Source organism: Platalea leucorodia (genome assembly GCF_965183815.1).
Source record: "Platalea leucorodia genome assembly, chromosome: 13".
Classification (NCBI taxonomy): Eukaryota; Metazoa; Chordata; class Aves; order Pelecaniformes; family Threskiornithidae; genus Platalea; species Platalea leucorodia.
This window is the reverse complement of record NC_138835.1, coordinates 5,054,238-5,075,566: the sequence shown is the minus strand read 5'-3', so window position 1 is coordinate 5,075,566 and position 21,329 is coordinate 5,054,238. Positions and strand designations below refer to the sequence as shown.

The 21,329-nt window shown below is 46.6% G+C and overlaps 1 protein-coding gene across 1 annotated transcript in view; it reads right to left on the bottom strand.

Annotated features, from left to right (window-relative positions):
- Positions 1-19,349, bottom strand: part of RALY (RALY heterogeneous nuclear ribonucleoprotein) — a gene marked incomplete at its 3' end in the record, with an annotated part of 91,264 nt that extends 71,915 nt beyond the window's left edge. The window contains exon 1 of the mRNA XM_082325774.1: positions 19,259-19,349. The remainder of the gene's footprint in view (positions 1-19,258) is intronic.
- Positions 19,350-21,329: the final 1,980 nt, after the last annotated feature.

Sequence of the window (21,329 nt, the reverse complement as noted above, 5' to 3'; positions counted from 1 at the left end):
CTGTCTTGCTCACTGCAGGACCTACAGCAACTGACACCGGCTGAAGATGAGGGCCTTCTACCTCAGCATCACCTTAATTTTCACCAGGACAGGAGATGGCTTGGTGACAAGGTGGAGATGGCAGACACCCCACCTCCTGTTGCATTTAGCAGACCACAGGTGTTGTTTAAAGAGAGAACATCCACACTGCAGTGAGATGCAGCGCAGGCAGGAGATGCAGGCAGAACCCTGCCACATCCACATGGCACACGGAGATGCTCTTAGTACAGAGACACAAGGAGGCAACACGCTGTAGAGGGGAAAACAGTCACAAGACCCAAGTTTCTATTAACGTACGGCTTTTCCTTGGCTCTCCCTGCTCGCTTCCCCACATCCCTTCATTTCACTGCCATGCTCTTACATCCATCCCCTCAGCATCTCCCTCCTCCTCCTCAGAAAAATGACAGAAAATGACGACACCGGACAGGCCCAACTTCCTTCTCTGCAAAGAAATCCTGTGCCAAATATGATGTGATTCATCAAATGAGTAAGAGCAGAGCCCCTTCTTAGTCTAAATGTTGATCTTTAATCTCCAGAGGCTTCTGCTGCCTGGAGTATAAGCTTCACTTCTAATTAATGGTGTTAATGAATCTTTCTGCACTAGCAACCTTTCAGTGGTGTTTTTCCTAGGGCTTTGTCAGAAAGACACCAGCATCATGTTACCCTCCTGTGGGAAGCTATTTTGGAGAGTGGAGACCCCAAGTCTGTGTTGAGACACATGCCTGTTCGTTCCAGGGCGCTGGGGCACCTGGACCAAGGCGGTTCTGCTCAGGAGACCTCATCTTCCTCCAGTGCCTTCAGCAGGGGTCGCGGCTTCGTTCCATGTGCTGGGTTTCACTTTCCATGGAGGAAACATGAGCTGCTTTAGGGAAGGACAGTTTAGATTTCTCTTTTCTTGGGAAGGGACTGGAGGAACCACTGCTTTCGTCTACAGACCAGAGAGGCACCCTGGATAAGCAGGTCGGCCTTTGGCATCTATTTTTTGGAGAGATGAATCCCAAATTATTGTTTGCAGCCAGAAACTTCTTCTGACCCAGGGGGCTCACCCCACATTTCAGAAGATAAGGTCAGGCCACCTTAGCTAGGAGATACTCTGCTTTTTCTTTTTGAGGTCTGAAACCCCAAACGTTCCTTCTTGCTCTCTCTGTCAATCCCACCACCAGCCCACCCGAGTCAGTGCATCTCTCACTCTGCCAAGAGTAATCCCTCAGACTGAGCTACTTGTTAGTTTGAAGTTTTATAGAATACAGATCTGTTTCCTTCCCCGCTCTGAACTTTGCTGACTCAAAGGAAAGTGATCTTTAACGATCCCCTAGATAGCTGTATTTTTCTTACCTAAGTGCACACAAATTGCAACCTACAACCAATTAAACAGACGGTTTCTCATTTTTTCACAACAAACATAATTTGTAATTCCAAAATGTCAATAAAGAGTTCTTCAATTTTATATTCCATAGCATTTGCAACTCAGCTTGGTAATTCTGGAGTCAATAATTAAAAAAAAAGGCCATTAGGGTATTAATTGAGAATCACTAAGTTACTTCATATAACATATTGCATATTTATCCACTTGCATGTTTTGCCCTAACTGCTCATATCACACTGAATGCTGTTCCATCATTGCAGCTGGTGTTTTTAGAGCAATGCATCTCTCCCTCCCCAGCCCTTCATCCCAGCCATGGTCTTGGCTTTAAATACTGAGACAAGTGATGGATCTGGTACAGGGTGAGGGAATGATGAATCATGGAGGGATGAGCAGGATTTACCTTGAACTAAGCTGTATTTGCTGATTGAACAAGGTGGGGAAAAAACAGCCTTTTCACTATGGAGAATTTTAGTGAGAAAAGAAGAAAAGAATTTTCTATAAATGTTATCGTCCACAATAACCACAACAGTTTCATTTCATAAATTATACATTTTGTTTCCTGCCTACTGTTCTGGGTTATTTTTAGAACTGAAAAATAGAAGTGGCCCAACAGAAAGCAGATTCTTGGTACTAAAAAAACAGTAGTCTAGCTACCAGCCCAAATCTCACTTCAGATGCCCATGCATTCCTTCCAATGTCTCCCCTGGAAGAGGGTCTGGATATGGGACCCCCGAGCCAGGCAGCATCCCAAACTCTGGGGAGGCTCAGGACCCCAGACTGACTACGGCCACATTTGCCCATGGTCTTGTCTCACACCAGGAAAGGGAGAAGATGAGTATGGAAGAAGGATATGGAAAAGGGTAGAGGAAAAAGAAGTGAGCATCTTCATCATATGGGGCTGTTAGTTACTGAGTGTCCCCCCGTTCTGCAGACACAACCCAACAGGGAGAGCTGTGAATGGCCGCCTTGGCCATGTCCCCTCCTCGTGCCTCAGTGGCTGACTTGCAACCTGACATTTTCGGAAATGGGATATTATTCTTTTTTTTCCCACACTAATATCCAAATTCATAGGAGGCATTATTGATGTGACAGATTCTTTGCAAATTCAAATGTGAAGCCAGAAAAGCAGCGTGCATACACATGCCCAGACATAAAGGCAATGCACTCTGCTTTCCAAAGCTCTCTGTTGGAGGGCTATTTCTGATATCAGGAGGGATATTTCTGGTATCAGAGTGCTAATACAGTACAGCTTTAGATGGATTGGCAGCACATCACCTGCAGTATTAAGACTTCCATTAGCTGTCTCGTCACACAAAGAGCAGCGTCTCTATAAAAACCTAATACCTTGCAATTTCGCAAGTTTGATATTAATACCAAGGCTTAAGAAGAAAATACAAGTCAGCTGAATAGAGGTGGATGTTCTTCCAGTTTGGTGATGCTGCTGCCAGAGAATGAGCTTCACTGCACCAATAAGGCAGCTCCGGCACTGTGGTAGTGGACACAGATGCTACAAAAGATGAAGGCAAGGAAGCCCAAAACATGCCCTAGGGACCAATGCACTATTGTAGACACTATAGAAACACTTCTGTAAGTGAAATTAGATGAGGCAGACTATAGGGATTGAGGAACAGAGACAGGTAGGCATGTGTGAGAAGGTCTCACTGACCAGATCAGAAGCTGGTTTGTGGTGCAGTGGGATGCATCCTATTTTTGTAGCACGAGGCAATGTCAGGTCATGATTATGGACCTCATGCACTTCTTCACCCCGCTGCCATCCTTGGGGCTGCTGCAGCATCAGTCCCAGCAGAGGCTTTCATGATGGAGGGACTTTGGGATTAGCCATCAGGGAGGGGTGCTCACGGGAAGGGCCAGAGGCAGGAGCTACATCTCTACTCCGTCTTGCCTTCATGAAAGGTTCCCAGCGCAGACGCCACGACACCGGCCGCTGCATCTTGCATTTGAGGTGCTGTGCCTGGTCTGTCACACTCCAAAGCAGTGCTGTCTGAAGGAGATGCTTTATCAGTTTGCACGTAGAGCTGACACCGGCTGGGTCCCTGCCTGCAATAGGTGTGACATCTCTCTCTGGATGCCACCATTAGGAGTTTAAAAGGTAGGACTGAAAGGACAGACAAAGGGCAAACAGGACAGCAGTGAGCGGCTGGCAGAGCCTCTCCTGTGGCTTTGTTTTCTCTTGCAATTGAATTAGATGCTGATAAGAGATGGTGAATTTCGTGCCACATGCAGCTCTGCGATGGAGCTTCTGATCTATGGATTACAGTTTACCAAGGAGACAGCTCTGTGGAAGGATGCTTATGAGGAAGAAATGCCACTGCTGTAAAGAAAAGCTCAAGGAACCATTTTCTGGGGTCATTTCTCTTAGAAAAACAGCCCTATAAAGTTACAGAAAGACTCTTAACTGAGCGCCAGGGACTTGGCAGCTGGCTCCGAGCAGGACAACTCTGATGTACTCATCCTGCGAGGCTCATGTCCTAACCCCGCTCACAGCATCCTCACCAGCACTTGCTTTGAGGCAAACAGGGCTGAGCTTGCTTTCATTTACTTCTCCAAAGAAATAAAAACAATGCCATGTGGTTTTATTTCTGAGGTCTGCTACAACTAGGCAGATGGCCGCAATGTTTGGGCTTGTACCATGAATTAATCCAGGACCTTTTGAACAGCCAGGCATGCCTCTGACCTTCAGCTTTTGAACTAATGCTCATCTGAATAAAAACCCACATGCCAGATACCGAGACCGACAGAAAACCAGCCTCCCTCTCTGATTAAAACATTTACCATTGACTTATCTATAGCCACAAGCATCTCACATGCATCTGTGGCTGCAGTGCAAAGTGAGTACTACTCCTGAAAAGTTAAGCAGGTCATCGCAAAGTAGCCAGCAACATTGTCTGAGCCTGATTTGGAAAATTCCAGTGGAACAGCTGAGGGTTAAATGTTAAAACACATTCTCTTCACACAAAATTAGGCACTTTTCATAACCTGTTGTTTGGGAAATCCTTTTAAAGCCAATGGGAACTGCCACACTAGTGTTTGCAAGCCCTGCATGCTGCCCCAATGGCCCCAGTAAGGTGCACTGGCCGGCTGGTGAGCCACGAAATCACCTTCCCATGCTGAGAGTACCCACGAGCCGTACCCGCAGGATGAGGATGCCTGCAGGAATTCCCTCATTGCAGAGTCCTAAAGCCAAAAATCAGAGAAGAACCTGAATTTTACATTGCTCATCAAACTTCCCAGCAGCTCCAATTAATGCCGTTACATTATGTATAACCCTTAATTCCTGTTATTGCATACAGTATACAGAAGGCATTACCCAGGCTTTCACCTTCAGCTCACAGCACCGAGGCCTTACAGCAACAAGCTTTTTCCCCAGATCTCCCCGCAGGTGGGCGTCAGCAGACTTGACACAGCCAGTGAAGGCAACTGCAGCTTCCTCCAGCCCCCCAGGCCAGCCAGGGGCAGCAAGCAGCGGAGGCTTTCACCCCCTGCTTGGTGCATAGCTTTTGCCAGTCCATCGAGCCTTGAACCTCCAGTACCACGAATGCCATCATTTCTACTCTGCTTGTGGGCATAAGAAAGAAAAACCTCACTGAAAGGCTTAGCTGTTCCTCATTATAAACTCTCCAAGCCCGTATATGCTTTTTCCTCAAACTACAAAATAATACCACACGCTTTTACAATACTGTAGGTTTCACATGCCACAAAGCAGCGTCTGTGTGCATTCCTGATTTCTGCACAGCTTTGACTTACAGTATCCCTTAATTGTCCATTTTTGTTTACAACGTACAAAGGAAAAGCTCCAGTGCAGCTTTCCACCCCCCGCAAATACAGGTATTGTTGTTTATTTATAGCTTCTTATTTGCAGAGAGCCTATGGAGATGAGAGGAGATGTCATTCACAGGGGAAGGCCAATGTATTGAATCAATCACCATGCAGAGGGGCCTGGGGTATTTCACAAAAGAACCACAATTCACAACAGAAGATAAATTATCCAAACCCTTACACATCTTTGTCTGTCAGTTACCGTCTCGATACAAACTTGGCAAAAAATAAAGCAAAAGCCCCTTTTTTCTAGGTCTAACAGGAAAGTACAGATCTCTGTTTTCCAGTTTTTAAGCTTGACCAAGTTGCAGTGACGAAGGGAGCTGTCTCTCTTTTTATTTCCCTAGCTATTTAGAATCATAGAATATCTCAAGTTAGAAGGGACCCGTAAGGATCATCAAGTCCAACTCCCTGCTCCTCGCAGGACTACCTAAAATTAAACTGTATTTAAGCACATCTAGGTTTCAATCTCAAGTCTCATCTAAAGGACAAAACTGTCTCACTGATTGACCACCCAAAATGGTTTTAATCATCTTTAAAAGTTTCCTTTAATAGGTTGGGGAAAAAAATCTCCCAGCCCAAACTGCTGTAAACCACTATATGGGTAGGGTAGGGGGCCCTTCCTACATTAAAGAAGGGTATTTCTGCACTTGTAAACATAAAGCAACAGAGGTAGCAGGAAGCTGGTCTGCTTTTCCCATATAATGATAAAAAATTGTCGAAGATGGACAAGGAGAGATTCTTAATTTGGAAAAAGAGTCAGTACTTCACAGACACCTACAGATTTCCCTGAAAGCATCAGGAAAATGAGCTACCTTCAGAGTTTATAGGATGATCCTATCTATGATACCAAACTCAAATGAAGAAGGGAGGATAGAAAATAGGAAGAACTAAAAAGAAAAAGAGAAAAAAAAAAAAGATAATAGAATAAAATCAATGGAATAAACTAGTCCAACAAAGGGCTGTAGCATTTAACTGCAGACCACATTGCAGGGAGGAAGGTCTGCCTTAGGCTGGAGCTGAATTCCCACTGAATTCCCTGAATTGCCCATCCTACAAACCTCTACTGAACGCAGCGGCCAGCTCCACCTGGGGCACAGACAGACTATTTCAATGATATAGTTCTCATATTTCCTAGCCAAATATAACCATGGTAATACCTCACTATGGAATTACAAGTATTTATAACCAACCTACCAATTAAACCAACAATGTTCAATTAGTTTCTCGGGGACAGACTTTCACGGAGACCTGTGGGACCTTTCTTCGCCAGGGTGCCGCTCTTGCCAAGCTGGGCAGACCTATCCAATCCACACACACCGTGCCCTGGAGCTCAGCCGTCTCCTCTGCTACCTGTTTAAGAGCTTCTAAGCTTTACACAGCCCATGCATTTCCCCATTTCCCATACGGTGATAATATCCCAGGGCTGATGTACTCAAGGGCTTACCCATTTGACGGCCTGGGAGACGGGAGGTAATATATCCAAACATGTCCTTTGCAAGAGACAGCCTCAAACTCATCCTTTATACGCTCTGGTCCTTCATCAGATGTAACCAGCTCAGTTACACCATGTCCCATGAAAATGGATGCCACGTATATGAGCACAGATCTAACCAGAGTATCTTTTAGCACGGACAGCTTAGGGAACTGTATGTAGATAACAACAATTTTGAGCCACAGCATGCCCATGTCCTATGCCTGTTCTGTCGGAAAGCTGATAATAGCTCTAGATCTTGCCTTGCTGTGTGTTTTTTAAAACATATGGTTCCCACCTCTGACCCTCTCCCACTTTTGGGCTCAGCTTGCAAATCACACTGTTACAGATGACAAAATAAGCTGTGTATCTGCAGGAATTCATTTTCCAAACCCATCGTGGTAATGGCAGGAACTGGTCTGTAAGTAAATAGACTATTTATTTATGGATCGTAAATAAGAGCATTCAATTCTTCATAGCCGTAGAACAAAGCTATGGTTCCCTCTTTGTCTGAGCTTGTGGACACCCAGCTCCTGTGAGCTGGGCAGTGGCGGACAGAGGGCAGCTAAAAGACAGAAGTCATTTATTCCCTCTCCCCTTCCACAATATCCTTGCCATTTAAATGTAGACCAGGAAAAAACTTCAGAACAGAAAAAAGGTTGGGCTGTGAGCAGCCAAGGTCTCTCCAGGGCAGGAACAGTGGCACTTTCTCATGTCCAGGATAATGGCAGGAATGAAGAGCTGCTGAGAGCACAAATTTGTCCCCTTGGTCAGAGCTGAAACCTGGTAGAGTCTGACCCAGCGAGACCATCCCTGCTCCTGAGAGCAACCGCCTGCCTGCAGGCAACTCAGTGGAGAAGCCATGTCAGGTTATGGCCATCGAACCTCCTGGATTTGGAAGAGGCTCGTTGGAAAAGGACCACTTCCCTATCACAGCACTTTGGACGGGAATTACTGAGAGTTAATTTTGAGACATTTGGAGGCTGGGGTGGAAACTAAGCACAAGCAAGATGGGGACCCAACAAACGGCAATCTCAGCCCTGTTGGGCCAGGAATTACAAGGCAGCAAGGTCACTAATGGGGGGAGAAATTCAGCCGAGCAATTTTGAGGGGGAAGGAAGAGTAGGAAATGATGCTGGCAAGCACAGGGTGAAATCAAACTGAAGAAATCAATAAAGGGAAAGGACAGAGTGGGGTGATGGGACACAGGAAAAGATAAATTAAAGGCTTGCCCAGGGGTTATGATGGCTAGTGAGCAATAAATTAAATAAAAGAGGGCAACAGGGACGAGCAAGGTAGTGTGAAAAATTAATTAAAAGGAAGGGAGGCATAACCAAGGCATAAAACATGGGTGCTGGTGGAAAGATTAGAAGACCCAAGGAATGAAGAGGCTTTGAAAAGTGTGAGAGGAGCCAAGGCAGAGGCTGTAAAGGCTGTGACCGTGTGTGAGGATCAGATAAACAATGCAGATGCATTTTCAGGAGTATGAGAACCAGGAAACCATTGAATAAGAAAGGAAGCATCTCGCAGAAGGAGGTGGCGTTGCTAGTGCTGAGGCGCTGGTATACCAACCTTCACTCCTTGGCTTTTGCAGCCAAATGTAGTGGGGTATTTGCCTGCAAATGGTCTTCTTCCACCTACCCCTCTGCCCCCAAAGGAGAGGGCACGGGTACTGCCTGCAGGATGAGGCATTGCAAGATGGGTTATTTTAGCTGGATGTCTTAAACGCATGTCTGCTGAGACACAAGGAAAGAGGTGAACAGGTCTGACTCAAGCTGGCTGCCTCCAGGACCCCCTCTGGCTCTCCAAAATGAAACCACAGCCCTCCCTGCAATCATTTCTGAGGGTACCTCCCAGCTCCCGAGCAAAATTCACCATCTCAGCCACTGCAGTTCAGTTTAGCCCATGCTCTGGTGTGGATGTGCCCTGTTGACTTCTTCAGGCTTGTGGGACAGGCAGACTTTTGGTGGTGGGCAGAGGACCTTGGCCTCAGGGGATTTATGTGGCAAGCACAGACTTACATCCAAGGCCCTGCTGGGTGCATTTGCCACTGGGGACTTGAATGCTGGGTCTCAGACTGCACAGGGGAGGACCCTGCTTGCCTCAAGGGTTATCCTGTAGTGAGACACCTTCACCCTTTTACGCTGAAGCTGTTCCACTTTGAACAAAATCATAGAATTATAGAATGGCTTGGGCTGGAAGGGACCATCTATTTCCAACCCCCCTGCCCTAGGCAGAGACACCTTCCACTAGACCAGGTTGTTCAAAGCCCCATCCAGCCTGGCCTTGAACATTTCCAGGGATGGGGCATCCACAACTTCTCTGGGCAACTTGTTCCAGTGCCTCACCACCCTCATACTGAAGAACTTCTTCCTTATATCTAGCCTAAATCTACCCTCTTCCAGTTTAAAGCCATTACTCCTTGTCCTATCACTACGTGGCCTTGCAAAAAGTCCCTCTCCAGCTTTCTTGTAGGCCCCCTTCAGGTACTGGAAGGCTGCTATAAGGTCTCCCCAGAGCCTTCTCTTCTCCAGGCTGAACAACCCCAACTCTCTCAGCCTGTCCTCATAGGAGAGGTGCTTCAGCCCTCTGATCATCTTCGTGGCCCTCCTCTGGACTTGCTCCAATAGGTCCATGTTCTTCTTATGTTGGGGGCCCCAGAGCTGAACGCAGTGCTCCAGGTGGGGCCTTATGAGAGCAGAGCAGAGGCGGAGAACCACCTCCCTCGACCTGCTGGCCATGCTTCTTTTGATGAAACGTGCTGGGAGAACTGGAGATGGGGAAGGGGGTGGATGGAGAGAGCACAGCTCTGCAGCCTGGCAACTGTGCATCTCACTTGAGCACTGGGGAACCTGGACTTTCTCAGTCTTTGTGAGACAGGAGTGAAGCAGCTCTCCAGTGGATCCTTGCTCAGCATGCTGGCTGTGCTGAGCCCTGTCTCGAGGCATCAAATCTCTGTGCACTCGGGGCCGCTGTGCCAGGCACTGCACTGCTGTCAGCCTAAAACCCTGCGGTCCATCACCTGCTTCCCGGCCTCAGGTGCATCACCAGGAAGGCAGCAATTAGTCATGGGCTGGGGGTATGGCAGTTTTCAAAGGATTTACAATTGTGTGCCAGAGAGGATAAGCAGCAGCTCATCAGCTCCGTGCAGAGCAGGATGGAGTGTCCCAATGCCATCATTTTTGCCCTGACAGATTTTCTGTTTGTAATTCAGGTCCGGCTCTCAGGTCTGCAGCGGTCAGGACTCGGGCAGCCTGGATGGGACCAGCTGCTCAGCAGGACAGGCAGTCCTGTCTCTGGCCTCAAAAGTGTCTGTCTTTTTAGCCCAGGATGCTGGTGCACTTACAGGGCTGCCCAAGACCACAGGAGCCTCCTCTGGTTATCATCTGGGAGCTGCTACTGCCCATCACCGCAAAGCTCCCTAAGTCAGTATTTCATTAGCAGGCTGTTAATTGCCACTGTAGTGCATGTGGTGCTTTGCTTTTGGAGGATTTCTCATGAGGAGTAGCGATGCAATTTTTAGAAGAAGAGCCAAAGAGTGTTTGGGGGCATGTGTGGGCAAAATGATTACACAAATATTTTCAGGCCCTTCAAATCACAGGGGAAAAGAAAGAACTGGATAAGTCTGGATCACACCTACCTTTAAAGCAGCATTCTTTGAAATGAACAGGCTGCCTCGGTGCTCAAAGACAGCTAAGAAGATTATAAGCAAAAGATACCTATGCCAGAGGAGGGAAGAAGAAATAAGAAAGGCATTTAAACCTATGACAAGCAAATAATAAAAAAATAAAAAAAAAAAGCAGACTTTTTGGATATACCAGGAGGGGTACAAGCAAGATCAATACACTGACAGTGGGAGCCAAAGTCTGGAAAGGAACAGACTCAGAGCATCATCTCAGGGCTGAGCCACCCAATCCAGAAAACAGCCCAAGGACTTTCATGGGTCTCAGCAGCCACTGATCAGGCACTCCAGTGAATGCCTGTAAGGGAAGTAGGACAAGAAGTAATGGATAATTAACAACATCAGAGAAAGCTAAATGGGCTCCCTAACCTCTCTCTGCCCTACCAAACTTTGCTTTGGCTTCTGTTTGAACCAGACTATAGACAGCTAAGTGACAGTTCATTGTACCCTACACACAATAGGAAGCAGGTAAGGTCTCAGGGAAGTTGTAATGTAAACAGACACGGAAAAGGGTGTATTTCCACTCCTTTTTAACATACCAGAGCAGAGACAAATAGGGTGTTAGGGCTCAGTCCAACAAAATATCAGTTTGAGTTCAGTGCAGTGCAGAGCCGGGTGCCACAGGGATCTGATCACAGGGAGCCTGTGCTGGATCCAGAACCGAGCACACCACTCCTAAGATCCCAACTCTGCATCTCCACCAAGACACTGCCTGTCTTTATTTTGTGCGCATTTCTTAAAATTCACAAACTCAGCCTGCACACGCAGACCCTGGGGTCATTTCCCACCTCTTCTAGCACTCCCACCTCTTCTAGCACTCCCTCCCTCTACCTCAGTAGGTTTGCTACTGAGATTCAGTGGGAATTTTGGTGCACAGCAAGAACAAAAGCTGCCTTATTCTTTTACAGGAAGGCACAAACAGATGACTGAGAGCCTCTGGGTTATTGCGGGGTGATGGTTCATCACACCAGGGCATCACTTACAGCCCATCAGCTGGCAACCAACTTCACAGTTGTTTAAATTAACACCATAGAGTGCACAGCTGGTGCAGGCTGGGTGTCAGCACATGCACTGCAGCTTACCTGGTAAGGGACCGCCTTTTCGGCTGTTGTAAGACAGGCTCTTCCACTTGTGTGCATGGACTCTGTTACCAATGGTTCTCCCACACCTGTATTACACAAAGCTGCATGCCCCCAAAGTCACGTGGGAGGCAGATCTGCTGAGCAGGACAACATTCCCTTCCCAAGTTACTTCTCCAAATATAACCACATTTGAAGCTTTTGCCCTTTAAAACACTAATTCCTATAAGTACTAACCCTCCTAACTACAAAAAGTCATTGTTCAAGGGTATGGTGTTAACAAAACCCTCAATTCATCCAGCTTCAGAGAGGCCTGAGACTGCCCTGCTGATTGCATGCAGCACCTTCAAAGTAGAAATCTGTCATTCAAGAGGATTCACGCAAAATCTTTGTTTTTTCCTGGTTTTAGCTGTGTTGGAAGAAATTCAGGTATAAGGCATATATCCACTCCGTGGCCACACACAATGAGGTAGGCACTGCAGAGCCCACTGCCACCACCAGCCCTTTTTCAGGCTAAGCTCTTCCTGACACTGTGGCTCCAAGCTACTACGCTCCTGCTTGGGAAACCCCAGAGAACCCAGATTCGGTTCTGTGCTTGATGCAACCCAGCCAGGCATGTGTTCAATCTGCAATTGCAGCCTGCAGGCAAGATGGGACACAACAAGGCAAATGAGATGAGGTGAATGCATGGCATCCAGCATCCTCTGGATGTTACAGCACACTGGGGAAAGGAATCCAGCCTAAACTCCCCAGGCAGCACAAGGTCCCTTACTTTAGTGCTATGTCTTTGTGTCACAGCACAGCCTGCGAAAGGTCAGTGCCTCATAGAAGAGACACATATGATAATGAAATGCTACAGAAGGGGGGCAGTAAAATAAGCAACTCTTTGGCTCATTTCCTATAATTCCCAATTTAAGCCAAGCTGGAAACAAATCTCAGGCCTAGATTTCTACTGATGAAGGAATGCAGCCATCTGTCTGTTTGTCTTTTCTGCATTTCTTGCTAACCCTTATTTCTCTCCTTAAAAAAAAAAAAAAAAAAAAAAAAAAAAAAATCCATGCTCACATGTCATATTTGATGCATCTGACAAGGTCAGAGCCATCACATCCCATCAAGCACGTGCTGATACAGCCTTGCAAAGGGAAGCCAAGAAAAGATGTGCAAAGAGAGTTCTATTTTCTTATTTTCATTTTAAGGCATCTCCTTGACTTCTGCTTTCTGACTTACTTTCCAGCTTCAGTACTCAGCCAGAAAGCTGCATCTGGTTAGGAGAGGACACTGAACAAGCAACACTGAGGTATTCGGTTGTCTCCTGTCCCCAATGTCTGAGCACCTCATGGGGTAACGCCTTCACGGTCATAACACCAGTTCAAGCTGAAGCAGAAAGACTATTCCCTTTCGGAGGCTGAGAACTGAGAAATTCAGGCCCAGCTCTTCAACACTGACTGGATGACTTTGATGGCTGAAGCCCAGCTGACTGGCCAGGGAACCTGAGAAAATTATGGTGGGGAACTTGAACCCTGAGGCAGACACTTAAACGTGTTTTCATCTAGCATTAAATCCTGTCCCCTGGCCTTTCTGTCCATAATGCACAATACTCCCTGATGTTCTGGTTCTTGACAGGAGAGGCAGAAAACACCTTGTAGGTGATGGGGAAAACAAGCTGAGATGGTGGGGACCTGGTGGTTCAGAAACAGGTGTGAAGAGCCCATCCGCAGTCCTTCTGGCCATCAGCTTGTTTCTCTAAGAACAAGTTAAGGTGAGAAGCCACCTCACTCCAAGTCTGTGAGCACTCCCTTGAGTTCTTCACAAATTCACTCCAGCTGGGTTCCCGCTCAATGAACACATCCATACAGCCAGGGGATGTGGCTGTGATAGACCACTAATACCTAGGGCAGCTCTGATGTTCCCTCTGCAGCAATTCAGAAGCTTTTAAGGTTTCATTCTGCAAACATTTTCACCTAAATTTTGAGCACAGGCATTATCCTTAACCATAGCAGAAGAAATGACTCGTGTGATCGTCTGTCAGCTGGTGCTTAGAGAAGGAGTTATTTGGGAAAAGATTTTACATTTTCCATTCATGCGCTACCTTAATCTGAATTAACCTTCAAGTCTTGAGAAGCTCTGAGAAACAGGTAATTTCAAAAAGCAAATCCAGAAATGAAAAAAACAAAAATCCCCAAACCAGAATTGACATGGTATTTTGATAAGATCAAGATTTGCAGAAAACTTAATTCTCAGATACAGTATTTATTATGAATCGCTTGCTCAGCACTTAAAAGAATCAAACATTTTGGCTGATCGCAGGAAACCAGCTCAGCTCTAGAAATTAATTGTTGACTCAGGAAGGTATTATTAACCCATGGCTTTCTTTGAGCATAAGAGTTTTGACTGAATTTATAGGATTAAAATTAGACATATGCTTGAGTTTTTTTGGTTTATCAAGGTTTTAAATCTCAAACTAGATACCATACAATCCACTGGATGATGTACGGTAAGTGAAGTCATTTTTGATTTTCTGTTCAGTCTCACTAGCCTTAAAAAACACCAAATGACCTGCTCTTCTCTTATACCAACAAATGACGGAGCTGTAGAACTTTCTGCTTGCAGACTGCACAACCAGGTGGAAGGTCCAGAGCAGGAAGGTCTCCCAGGTAGAGCTGCTGGCAATGGCCTGTCATGCAATCCATCACTCGGCATCTGGAACCACCGCAGCTTTCCTGCTGTCTTGGCAGAGCAGTTGAGAGCTTCATGCAATTAATTTGCTTGTTTAAACGCACAGGTAACCACAGGGACAGAGAAATGAGGCTGTCTATAAAGGGTTAATTAGCATCTCATCCTCCACCAACTCACCCCCAGCAGAGCCATGCGAGCCTAGCATGGGCAGAAATGAGGAAACAGCTTCTCAAAGAACCTCTGCGAGGCTCCAGTGTGAAGAATGGCAGATTAGTGTGTCAGGATTTGGCTCTCACTGGAAAACTTGATCCTTTATCGGAATGGAACTGCGTGGGTTCCCACTAAAAGCCAGCTAAGCTCAGCTCCGCGTAGGCAGAATGCATGCGGGGGCAACGGGAGGGGACGGCTCCATCACGGAGAACTTTGGAGCTGGCTGACACCAGGGTCTGAGCCTGAAGACCACACTCCTGGTGCTCACAACTGCCAAATGACTCCTAATCATCTTCAATCAAAACAACCCCTGACAAGCTCTGTTTTCAGACAAACTTTAGTGCCAAGAACGTGGCTTTTCTAGCCCAAAACTCATCTGCTTCCTGCAGAGGGCAGTCATGGACCAGGGCCTCTGCATGAGGACAGTGCTCCTCTCACCTTGCGTTTGCTAGATGGGCTCCACAGCCTGCTCCCACCGTGGGAGCATGAACATACTCAAGACGAAACCTGTTCCAGACAAACCAGCTGCTTGGGAATCTTCTCCAGCCAACTGCTTACAAATATCGCACACACCATTAGATGATTTCCAGCAGAGACACGTGGGCAATCCTTCCAGAGAATCTACTCAGAAAGGATTTTTAACTGACTCTTTGCATTTATTTACTGTGGATAAGGATTGGGGAGCATTAGCTTTGGAGGGAATTTCTGTTCGTGTCCTGCACAGCCCAGACCACCTTCCTCCTCACCCACGGTTCACAGCCACCATGTCAGCTCTGCCTCTTGAGACAAGAATTATGGCCTTATTTCATAGGGGACCTCACCACGTTGAGTCTGTAGCAAAAGAAAAACTCTTCAGAGGCATCAGGATTCCCAGAACTTTGGCAGAAAGGGTCAAGACAGATTTGTCCTCTTTGGGTGGTCTCAAGGATCCCATTGCTGGAGCATGTTGGGAGCGTGTACACTTGAATCTGCTTATCCTCATGGTCCTCTCTCATTTTCCAGGCAGCTTTTTAACCAGTTCTCCCTTCCTCTGCTTCTTGGTTTGTCTAGAAGGGGTATCTTTCTTTCTGCATTTTACACAGGTCTATTTTGACTCAACAGTTTGCATCGTAACCAATGGCCAAAGCGGGCTGCAGGTGTCGGCACGCATGTCCAGCACTCCATCTGCAGAGGGGATGGTATGAATGGGCGTCATATCCCATTTTCTGCACCTCCATGTCAGTTGCTGGCAATCCCTCTCACTGCTAGGACTACACTCTGCAGGAGACAGTGGTGACAGGTCTGAAGCCTCTTCTCCCTTTTATTGCTAAACAAAACCACATACTTTGTTTTACCTAGCGGGAATTGTTTGAGGGCAGTGTCAATTATTTGGGTTTCTTCTCCTTTCCTTAGAGGTTTTCCAAAACACACAAGCCACTGGGGACAACTGAAGTTTACTGCCCTCTTGAGAGAGAAGACTATCCATGGGCTGGTAGCAGGGCTCAGAAAGCCAAGCGCACTGCACCCTGCTCTGAACTACTGAACACTTAATCTTCACCTGCTCCTCCATAGTAATCCCCGCACCAGGAAGGGATGTTGCTGATGAGCTAATTCTATTTCATAATCTTCCCAGCACATGCTTGCAAAAGTATGAAGAGAAATAAAGAACCTGTGCACGCACACGTCAGAATCCACACTGCAGAGGAATAAAAATTAAAAAGAAAACAAAGAGAAAACAAGCCACAAAGGGCAAAGCCAGTCTGCGCCAGGCACGAAGTACTTGCCCACTCTTGCTGAAACGTTAGAGCTGCAAAGTGAGCAGTACAAACAGCAGAGCCAGCAGTCGACGGGAGGCTATCCCTGCTCTCACAGCTTTGCACACTACTGCTGCTCCTAAAGCACTGAAGTTGTTCTCTGATGGTTCGTGACACCTGTAGAGCCTCTGGGAAGAATTACAACTTTATAGTGAGATACATCAGTTATCCTACTGCCCATTCACTTCCTTAACAAAGGTATCTTAGTCACAGAGGGTGACTCAGTCCCACAGTTAGGTTTTTTTAAGACTTGATCATGAACGCCGTGAGTGCACCGTTCATGTCGCACGACCTCCTCCGCACTGGACACTGCAGCCTTTAGCCAGAGCCCGCACCTACCAGCATCTAAGCTGGGCACCGATACCTGCGACCTCCTCCTGACCTGCATCGTCTTTTCTAAATTAAGAAACCTGTTACGTCGCTTCCTTCCTTGGCCCATGGGGTGCTAAGAAGGTCACTACCGATCGTAGCTTAAAGGGCTACCGAGTGCCGTCCTAATCCTGGAAGGACAGGAACTGCCGGAGCTGATAAATGACCTGAGTAAGTGATTACAGTCTGGATTTATTTGTGATTAGACACTGTGATGGCCCTCTCCAACACTGGTTTGTTTTTTTTTTTTCTAAGAAGACAGACATAAAATTTCATCCATCCAGTTTTTGTTGAGCTACCTAAGGATGCTCTGTCTCCTATCACTACAGGACACTTCCAACCCTGTATGGGTGGACTCAATAACAGGTATTTCTGTCACCTTCCCTGCATTGTTGGAATAATGGGCATTTTCATCAGCCTTCCTAGTTATCCAGAGTTACTCTCAATGCTCTTCTCCAATTGCCTGAATGACAGATATTTTCACAGCTTTTTCTGCATCCCCCAAGAAACAGGTGATTTCACAGCTCCCTCTGGAATCAACCTTTATTCTGTGCACTCCCAATAATTGGAGGAAGAAGTGAAAAATGAAAAAGCAAATAATCAACCAGCAGCGTTCAAGAGTTCATAAATCTTGTGAAAGTGAAGAACTCGCAGATTGAAGGAGGTGCTGCAGTTCAAGCCCTGCAGTCTGTGCACACAGGATAAAAGACACTTTCCTCCACTTACAGTAAATACTCTGCATGAAAATAAGGCTCCATAGTTTAAAGCACTGTTTAATACGCCAACAGCCAAAACAAAACTTTGAAAAACTTCTGGCAGTGTTCTTTTTTAAAATGTCTTGAATATTAAAAAAATAAGGCATTTCTTCAACGCTGCTGAATCCCATAATTGCATTTGCTGAGTTAAATCCTGGCCTATGGAACTAGGGCATGGTAGTTCTCTTATTCATGCAGAAAAGGGTTTTTAGCTGGCTCATTTGTTTAACATATCTGTATGTCAGAATTTTTTAGTCCTACTTTGTGTCAAGATATTCTCACTACTACTAAGGGAAGGTATATTAAGCTAGAAACAGAAAATGGTTTTAGACAAATCATAAGCAAACCCAAATTCCCTTCCTCCTTCAACTGCCTGATTTTGGTTTGAAAAAGTTCAGGTGAATCTTTACCCCTCTGTTATTTGGAGTTTCCTGGATTAGATTTCCAAATAAGGTAAGAAGTGTAAAACTCCTGGATCCTTATTTACTGTACGTGGTATCTCCTGAGGTCCACTAAGCAACAGCAGAGCTCCTACCCCTATGACAAGAAGTTTTACATGATCACATTTATTTTTTCTCCCTCCTACGTAAGTTCCCAAGGAAAAATCCAACACAATACCAACTAAAACAAATGTGTTACACCAGGACTGTAAACCCTGCTGAACTGGGAACTGAGGACCTGCTTTTATCCATCTATCTGGGAACTGGACGGGAAAGTCCGCTGTTGAAAACATTATACCACTCCCATCTTCATGTCATGAATTGTGCATAGTACGATTATGCCCTGAAATCTTCATTCACCCTCTGCTGAAGTAAACTCCAAGTTTTATTCACCTAGAGTCCCATTACTCCATTCTTCCTGAAACAAAACTCCCACAAAACCAGGAAGGGATCTCCCAGCTCAGGTCTTCATTGACTTCATTGCTCAGGAAGCATAGCAAGTTTCAAACACACAGCTGCAGTGATTCCTGGACCAGCGTTCCCCAACACCTAGGTCACGCTGTCACTGGCTTTGATCCCTAAGCCCTCTCCCATCCCTCCACAAAACCTCTTCTTCAAAGAGGAGCTTTCAGCTCAGCCTACCTGGCCAGCCTGGGTCTGGGGGATGTGAAAGCTCATGTCCTGACAGTGCCATGTCTGTTGGCACTTTGGAGTTGGTTATCTTCCTAAATTGTGGCCTGCTGTACCTTTTGAGGATGGGGGAACTCCTCTGTCCTGATCGAAGCACTAAGAAACACAGCCCCGATTTGCTGGTGTTCAAGGAAATACCAAGAGCGTGCTTTCTCCCAGACCACTTTCAAGAGGATGCTCTGCTTACCCTGTGCAGAGGCAGTACCAGGGTTTTGATCAAACTCTGGGCACCCTCCTTTACCGCAACACCAGCTCTGCAAGGTGCGCGCCGGCCCCGAGCACAATGTCCCCCGTGTGCAGCACTTCTCCCCAGCTTCCCTTTGCAACCTCTTGCTTCGGGGTGTGCACCAGGAAAGTCGAGATCAGAGTCTACCTCTGCATTATCCAGAGGTCGCACTCATATTCATATTCACTCACAACCAACTGCACACGTAACTTTTAGAAGAAATATAAGCAATGAATCAGAAATTAAAACATGCCAAAAGCCACCCTTTCCCAAACGATCACAATCTGCCCACCAAGGTGTAATTAAAGCAAACCCATTTCTATTGCCAATAGCGCACAAGGGAATGGCAGATTCTCAGCACATCCATCAATGTTTGACTCCTTGAATGCTTACACCAGGCCAGGATGAGGCCACTTTCAGCAGGCTCGAAGAGAAAACCTTCAGCCTGAATCCAGAATGAAGCCTGATCACACAATTCAGCATCTGAAGCAAGGTGTCCTTGCTGTCCCAAATCTCACTGCTGAGTCCCGCCTCGCACAGCAGAACAGCAGCAGCTGGGAATTGCAAGGATCTCTCCCACCGTTCCTCACATCTAAAGGTACCTCAAGAAACAAGTACTTACCAGGACTGGTGTGGGCACTTGGGATTTGTCAGTCCTTCCCGTCACCGGTCTGGGAGCAGGCGCAGCACCCCTCTATGGTCTCAGCTTCACCCTGCAAGAATCAGGACACAGGGTTTTTTTGGTAGTTGTGGTAAGCAGATAATCCAGTACTTTCTAACCCTCAGCAGAAAAGGGTATACTGTATTGGAAAGAAAAGCCGCTGGCTGGTTGTCTGGAAGGATTAGATGCAGGACTTTCCGAGCTAAGACTCTGAGCTGCTTAGCAAGGAGCTCAAACCAGAGCAGAGTCAGTTGTGTTCACAGGGCTGAATACTTGGGATAGCTGCTGGGGAGGCGATTCGGATTGGCTCAGGCATGAGAAATCCCACAAGAACTGCTACATCATGTTAATGCTTACAACAACAAGGTAACCAGCGGATAGACGCAGGCAGGAATTTTTGGTCACGATGGCTGTGATTTGTTAAGGGAAAACAGAGTTTCTTCAAACTGAAATATCCCACAGTAAAGCAGAAACTTTTTAATGGTTTCAAGTTTCTTTTACATTTTGAAAATATGTTTTGAAATGGAAGATTTTGCTTTGGGTCAGGCTGACTTGACTTGAAACATTTTGTTGATGAAATAGAAATGTTCTGCTTTAAGTCAGTTCCTCTGGGTCCCCCCCCCCAGGCTGCCAGGATACTTCCTGGGACGTTAAATCAAGGTGCTTTCCCCTCCCTGCTGTGGGCTGAGATACCTGGTTGGACTACACACAGTGCCCTGATGTATCTCCTTGAGACACCTGCCAGGTAGAAATGCAACCAGGGTGCTATAAATTGGAAGTGCGAGCTACACGACTTTCTACAGCATTTTTTATGTTGGGCAACACGCAAGTGCCTGCTGAACAGGCTCCTGGTGCAGCAGTGTCAGTACAGTCACGCTAGCACACGATCCTCCTTGCAGGGAAGGCTGCTGAGCATGGTTGCACATCCCATAAGAACTGGGCTAATGCTTTAGAGGTAGTACGTAGGTTCCATCAAATCCTCGCTCCTCTGCAACCAAATGCACACCGAACCTTCCCCCGGTCCCAGCACTCCAGGCAAGGAGCTGGGAGCTGTGGTTGAATGGATGGGATGTAGTGCTCCTCTGTGCTTTGTGCTCTCCAGCTCCAGGCTCCAGGACAAGGACTGTCCCTCCAAGCTCACAGCCTACATATTCCAGAGCTGACGGGAACTGGATCTAGGCCTCCATACTCCCACTCCAGTGCCTAAGCCATTAACAAGATCCAGTGATTTAAACCCATTCCTTCAAATCAGCCTTCTTGGGCTAGCAATGATCTACAACAGAGGCAACAAATCACCGTGCGATTCCTGCTCTGCTTTCTCCACCCTCCTCAAAATGCTGATGATTCCCACCTCCTGCCTTCCAAGCAATGTCTCCAGAGTAACCACAACTTTTATTGAAAGACCAATACTTCTTCCACCCTGCTCTATGAAATACTCGGATACATGGGCTGCCCGATCCCATGGGGAAGGCAGGAGGAGCAGTCAGGGCTCCTGCCAGTCATCATAAACGTTAGGGTGAACGGTTAGTTCATCCACCCAGCCTGCCAGGAGAGACACTCCGTAATTTGAGACTCAATTCAGTCTCAATTATGCCACAGCATTGCAAAAGGTCAAACTGGAATGAAGTTTTTAATTAAAACTGAGAAAGCACTAAAGAGACAGAGAAATGAAGCAATGGGCTTCAACCAACAATGAGGACACATATATCTAATGAGCTGATCAGAAATTACATGCTGGCTTTTGCAGCAGAAGTCTCTGCACGCTCTGGCAGTATATCCTCTGGCAGGGATAATCCCTCCTGCACAGGGGTTCAAAGCTCTGCACGAAAAGGCTGCCACAGTGACAAAGGCTAAAAGCAGGGGATGCTGCCATGTGGCCACATTTCCCATCATCCGTGAACCCAATAAAGCGTTCAAGATGAACTTCCCAGTGCTGTTTCCTCAGTTCCCCTCCATTTCAATGGACCCATCATTCAAGTATATCGAGCCTCTACAGAGATCTGGTAGCATCTCTCGGAAGTTCAGCTGGATA